Raw genomic sequence first — 7449 nt, forward strand, 5'->3', positions numbered from 1 at the left:
GATTTTCACTTTTACTCCATGCAATTAATTATTGGAATAATGTTTGTCTTACCATTCCTAGCATTCTCACTGAGTGTGGATGTTCTGAACTATGTATCACTGGTGAATGAGTGCTGAATTGACACTGGTGATCTAAGGAAGCAGAGGTGGATGTCTAAGAGATTTCATGCAGGCAGGAAATGCTGATATGTTACAGAACAAAATAAATTTCCCACTGTGATATGTAGGTTGGAGTTTATTTCCAAACTATAGCAGAAGTCTCCGTCTTAATGTTGCTAATCATATTAGCTAAATATCACAGCAAGTAAAATGAGTTTTCAATAACACTGCTGAGTAATTTTCCAGCTAGTTTCATGCTTGGGATAATCTTATTTTTTTCTTTGTAAGTTTTGCATGGATATACTGGGGCAATTATCTTCAGGCATTTGGAAACTTAGCTAGCACAGCAGCTTGCCAGTCTGCCTCAGTGTGACCCACTGTGGTGTTTATGTTCTGCATGCCAGTGGTTATTAGCTCACATGTGCGTGGAATACCATTTTCCTCTTTATTGGTTTAACATAATAGTATGCCATGGGGAGTGTTTTACAGAGGGGACAGGCTCTGAATGTAGAGGTCTTTCTTCAAAGCAGGTATTCATTATCCATACACAGGAAATTTTTCTCATTACTCCCATTTTGTAATTTTAACCATGAACACCAAAACAGGTCATATGTATGAGCTTAAAGATTAATAGATAGTGGAGAAAATAATTGCAATTATCTTTTGAGAAATCACAGTTTGCTCACTTTTGTATGAACATATTCCAGATCTCAGGCATTTGTTCAATAAAGGCCAGATTAAGATTGTCCACCATAGGAGAGGAAAAATTTCATGGTGATTTTCTCAGTAAATTCAACAACTATAGGCACACATTGCTTAGTGTCTTCATCTAACATTGTGGCCACATCCCACCCAGAGATAAGCTAGACTTAAATGCCTCTTCACTTCCCTAACAAAAAGCTGCCCTCAGCCTGTCCCTTCAGCTGTGCACACTGAGCCAGGTCAGACAACCATGCAGGTTTAAAAAAACTAGAAGATAAAAACAAAACCCTCAGAAAAGTTATTTTTCCTTTGTCCTAGTCTAGTGTATTGCCTCATAAATAATTGTAGCAGAGCAACACAGAGAACAATGTATGGAAGGAATAAAAAGGCAGAGACAGTAAGGTAAGGAATACTTAAATCCTCAAAACTGCACAATAAGGTGTAGGGAAACAGGACTCAAAACCAGAAAAAAGAGATAGGTGTCTCGTCCACAGATTTGCCTAGAAATTGAAATTTTCATTAGAAAGAGAGAGAAAATCCTAATATGACTGAGGAAATGAAAGCCAAACCTCAGACCATACAGCAAGGCTATGTACTCAAATGACAGAACCCCTTTAATTTTGAGCCTATCGATCTAATGTGAGATTCCAAATCCCAAAATCCTAATTTCCAATAAATTTAGTTCTTTTAGCTGAATTCAAATAAATTAATTTTTATATATACTTTTCATATACTGGGTTGTCCATGTAGCAAAAAGACATTTATATCTCCTAACTGTGGGGAAAACTTGAGTCAGTGTTTGTGCCTTATTAGACAAGTATCATGGTATCAGCCTGTAAACTGTAAGTAACATCATTTATAAGTCTTTTATCTCTACAAAAAGTTATCAACAATGACCAGGAAGATTTTTATTTGCCTAGGGGTTTTTTCCCCCCCTCCAGTTATGCCATTCATAACACAGTTGTCCCAAGTTCTCTGATCTCTGTCTGAGTTCATGCACCTTCACTTATCTTAACTGAGAGCATTAAGTAGATTCTCTACTTGGCTGCAATTTTCAAGAACCATGTGAGAAGTCTTTGTCTTTCATACAAGTCTGTATCTTTCATACATCTACCTCTCTGTCTGATTTGGAAGTTGGCCAGAGGTTTCCAAAGTTATTAAGAGGAGAAAAATGAGAGTGAACAGAGTGACAGGCTACACAGTGACAGCATCTTCAATTCTTTTGGAAACCAGACAGAAATAGATGCTTGCATATCCTAAATGACAAACTTAAGTGGAAGGAAACTTTTCTGGGCTTCCGGTCTAAAGGGAAGCCAGATGTTCTACTGTTATTTTCTCTGCTGCTTCAGAGAAAAGTGGTTTTGACAATAAGTTGCTTCCTCCATCATGGCCTGAGACTTTTTCTGCTGATATTCAAGTGCACAGAAGGCTGGAGTAGGGGGAGAAGCCAACAAACCTTTCCTTGGAATTATGGAAACTCACTATATAAGCAAATGTTCAGCAAAAATATATGTGAGCTCATATTTTTAATTTTTAAGCTCATTTTCTTCTTACAGATAAGAACAGCCAAATTCTCAGCTTGCCTAAATCACCACAGGACCATTTAGAAGCATCATGGCAACTTAAACCAATTGAGAGTCTCCATGTGCAAAACCAGATGATTTTCCACACATATCAGGTTTGATAGCTCTGCTGGTAAAAGTGTGGGACCCACTTCTCCTTCAAATGCTGATACTAAAATAAAGAAATTAGTCTTACTTCTCCAGCCTAGTGGGTTGTTCCTACACACCATCAGGTGGCAATCCCCAAACAGTGTTGGGAAGGTACTGCTGAAGGAAAGGTTGTGAAAGATCTAACTGAAAAAAAAAAAAATTACAACTAGGTAATGTTTCAAAAGAGATATTATCTAATTTTATTTTAAATAAATAAATAGAATTCAGGACAATAGGTATCCCATTAGACTCTTTTCTGAAGACAAGAAATGAAGTTCTCTTGAGGAGAATAAATATCTATTAATTCAATGGATTGCTGTTATATGCTGAAGATGGCTAAGGTCTAATTTGGGGTTAACACACTTCAACTTGGAGAAGATCGATACAAGAACTTAATGTTACATGCTGTAAACTATCAAAATACATTCTCACTATTGACAAATCACAAATCAGTCTCCAGATTTGTCCAGAGATTTACATGTGCATGTCATCAGATATGCTACAGTAATGAGACAAATCTGGATGTGTAAAAGTTGAGCTAAGGCCTCTGTTGCAGGAAAAGGAGTGGAATTGTAAAACTGAGGACAAAAGAAGCGCTCCTTGAATACAGATCTTAATGTCCAGTGTTGATAGAAGCAAACAGAATTCCTTACTCTAAGGTGATAGGCCATATCAATGGGGTTTTTTCTGCCACTATTCTTTTTTTTTTCTAGATCAAATATCACTATGAATTACATGTTAATGTAGTGTCTTTGTTTTTGCTTCTGGGCAAGGGTATTTCTTCATTTATTAAAAATACTTCCTTTATTGAGAAGCAATAGGCAAACTGATAGGAGATAACGACATAAATTAGATAAAGTAAGAAATTATAAACTATGTGAAATGTCTACCCTGCTGTTTGGGGTACTGGGATGAGAGAACAAAATACAACAAAAATATTTGACAATATTTAACAAGCAAGAGAGGAATTTATTCACACAAAAGTAATAACAGATGCAAAAAAATAATTACTTTTGAAATTTTTTATTTTTATTTACAAGAAAGTCCATTTCACATTTTCCAACCGTAGATTTACAAGGATCATCACAGATGTGTATAAGCACAGTGAAAAACAAACACAAGATGAATCCATCCTACTTTACAAAACAGAAGAGCCTTCCAGGCATGTATTATTCATTTTTTTTTTTAAACTTGTCCTGTAATGATAGCAGTCCTTAGACATAGTTGCTATGTGCTGAAGAATGTCACACTCGGATTTCCTGCTTCATTACACCAGAGGCATTGATATCCTAATGATAAGTATTTTAAAATGCTTTATTAATATGCTAGGTCTACTGGTTTCTCAAGTCTCAACATAGAAATGGAGACATTATTTTTTTTCCATAAGGAAAGAATTTTCATAATAGCCCCTACATAAAAATCAACCTATCCAATTTTTAAGAATCCTTCCTATGACTCCATACTTCATGTAAAGCTGGCACTTAGCTTATTGACATGCTTATTTTTTGATTTAGGACTTAGAAACATAAACAAGCTTGTAGCCTGTGGTTTTTTTTAGTTTGGTGGGGTTTTTTTGTTTTGTTTGTTGGATTTTTGGGGTTTTTTTGCATCATTTAGGAGATTCGTGGGAAAAAAATCTACATGGAGGCTGCTTTTTATGACCATGTGCATTCAGTCTGAGTCATCTGTGTTTGCTTTTAAAAAAATTGAGTCAGTGCTATGCCCTATCTTGTAGTGACACTGTACAGCTGCACACAGACTAAGCCTATCTTATTGCTAAAATGTGGTTTGACAAGTGCTATGAACAGAGCATGAAATGGGGAAATGGCAGTACTTAAACTAAAGAAACTACATTTCCTCTCTTTATGCTTTAGTGACCAAATTAAGCTGTCTGTAATGGGTATTCCTATATATGTACCCTCCTAATGAATTGTGCAAGTTCATTTTGTAGGTAAAATTAGCATTTTAGTAGCAAAAATGTCAAAATAATAGGAAACTATATGGCACAGGGGTCATAAAAAGGTTTCAGTCTTCTGAAACTCCCACAAAATTTTGGACTATCACAGTTTCAGAAAAACCAGAAAAACATTTCTGAAAAATGTTTTCTGACAAGGAGAAATAGACCTGTCTGTGTCAACATCCAAGATCAGACCTAGAAGTAATGGGTCTATTTAAAATTGAATGTGGAAAGCACAAGTACAGTAGGACAGGGAAGGCGTACAAGGAGAAGTATCACTCTAAATTTGATTAAATGCATACCTATTACATCATGCCTCCCCTACTAGCTGTCACTGGAGACACTACTCAGGGCAGAAAGCTTGTTCTGCCAGTATTATATCTATATGGATAAATGCATCTGTCCCAGAGAATGACCGTTCACCTCTGAGCAGGTGCTGCAGCTCCTTTCACAGACCTTACCTGGCTGTTCCCATCTAGAGGAAAATGTCCTCACTCACACTGCATGGCATTTCCTGTGTGTGTCCCCTCTGCCCTGTCCTGGTGGCCCTAGAACACAATATTTTTTGGTGTGCTGGGTTTTAGTCCAGTTCAAGGAGTTCAAACAATTGTGAGCTCAGCACTCCTGTAGGCAGCACAGTAGTTATATGTCACTTACTAAGGAAGCTGTTGCAGGTCCTGGGGCATGACGTGGGTGCTTCAGAGTGAAAATCTTGCCAGGACTATAGAATAAGCAAATTTATTGAAATATTTTCCAATAATATTTTTCCAATAATGAGGGACCTACAAAGTGAACTATTCCCCAGCCTATAGCAAGTTTTTGTCTGATGGAGAGCTATTAGCACACTTCAAAAGAAAGCCAGGGAGTCAATAAATACTTCCAACCTGCAAGACCTCAGCCCATTTCAATGTGTTCAGTTCCTTACATGAATGGACAAATCAATTATATTGAAGCCTTGAAAAGTAACAAGAGTATCTGGGGCAGTGTCCCACTCACACACAGGCAATCAGGACAATACCTCTGTTCTTTACCTCCACCCACATGGCCTTTGTTTGGTTCAGTGAGTGAAAAATAGAGCAGTACCTAGATTAAAATACTACTAAAGAGTACAAATGGCTGCCCTGTTCAAACATTCAAAACTTAAGATATCAGATAGTGACAAGGAGAGAAATAACTTCATACCATTCCTTCAGAAGCTTGTCAGAGCAAGTCATAGAGAAGGCATGGATACCTATAAGCACAATACCACTGAGCAGATTAGATATCACTATGTAGTGCGAATGGGCTGAACATGAACAACAGTATTCCATGTGAGATTGTACAAAGAAACCACAAATGTAAATATTAAACTTTGCCCAGACAAGCACATCACTGGTACAGGCAAGTTATTACTGCCCCAAATACTATTTACCAATGTCTAACTACAGTAACCAAATGTTTGGTTTGAACATGTATTTTAAAGGTTGCCTTAGCTCAGCAATTCCAGTAGACCTATCCTGAACAAAACAGCAGCCTAAACAAAAGCTGCAGCTGGGAATTTTTAGGGAGGGATTTCATGTATCTGAACAAAGAATTGAGGCTGAAGACTTGACTAGTTTTGCTGGTGTGTGACTGCAATTTAAGTGATTCATATAGTTCTGTTAAATTGCACTATTCAGGTAAGGTTTAATTCTTTACTGGAAACCTGTGTTTACACCAATTTGTTAAGCATAAAACAATAACAGTTATTTTTCAGAAATATTTTTCCAAGGTGCGGACTGACTAAATTAGTGGAAAAGGATTGGAATAAAAAAAAACCCAAAAAGCCACAACCCACAACAAAATGGGGGTGGGGGGAGGGAGAGTGTTTGTGATTGAAGTTTAGAAGTACATAAATCACTTCAGAAATATAATTTGCAAATTCATTGTGTAAAGTAATTAATCAAAGCATGGCTGAGTTACAGTACTTGAGGGACTTTGATCTGACAACTGGAAGAAATATAAAGAAACTACTGCGTATCAAGCTACAGTGTTAGGATGTAAAATGTTTCTCCATGCTAGTCACAAGTTTAATTACTTCTTTTTTTCTGCTGACAGATCTAAATTAAAATAAATGGGCCACATCGAGACAAATTTCAGATGCATGGAGTGCTTAAGAATATATTGTTCCCATAATACAGAAATAACATGGAATTTATTAATAAGGTTGTTCTTTTTTTTTTTTTCACTGGGAATTGTATTGGGAAAATAAAATGGAATATAACAAGTGCTTAACATTTTCCATTTAACATGCTTAATTTAGAGGTTTTAAGGGGTTATTTTTATTCTTACAAAAGCATATGTGTCTACCCAGATTTACAGCTGCATACAACAAGAAAAATAGTTACAGAAAAAAAACCACAGACAGTAGTCACATATTAACTGAACAGCCTTAATACAGTCATTCCTTATTCTCAATATAAAGAATTTCAGTTCAAGTAATACACAGTGATTACTCTGCTAATCTGAATTGCTGAAAGACATTTGAGATGCTTCTAAAGTAACTAAATGCTCTTTTAGAGTGACTAATTGCAAGAATAAAGATGAAAATAAAAAATATTTATTGGAAAAGTACATGCAAATCTGTGCATCAAATTTAAAGGGTTTAGAAAGTGAATGGCACCCTTGCTAAAGGAAAATTTAAATCAGTATGTTCTGCTGCCACAAAAACTGTGAAACACAGATGGGGCTGGTCCATCCTAGTGGAACTCATATCATTAAACATGCAGTGAGAAACCAGAGTCAGGATCAACACACCCAAAGTCAAGTTTTTCAGTATCTGCCTCAAATGAAAAAAGTACAAAGTTGAAAAGAGCTGTCATTGTTACATCACCTGTGTTCTGGCTTTTGAAACCATACAAGTATATTTTTTAGTCTGTATCCAATATTTCAGATGATTATGAAGTTATCCAAAAGAAGCAGACAGCATGTAGGAGCATTCCCTTTCCTATCCTAGTCCTG

Source organism: Zonotrichia leucophrys, chromosome 1 (genome assembly GCF_028769735.1).
Source record: "Zonotrichia leucophrys gambelii isolate GWCS_2022_RI chromosome 1, RI_Zleu_2.0, whole genome shotgun sequence".
Lineage (NCBI taxonomy): Eukaryota > Metazoa > Chordata > Aves > Passeriformes > Passerellidae > Zonotrichia > Zonotrichia leucophrys.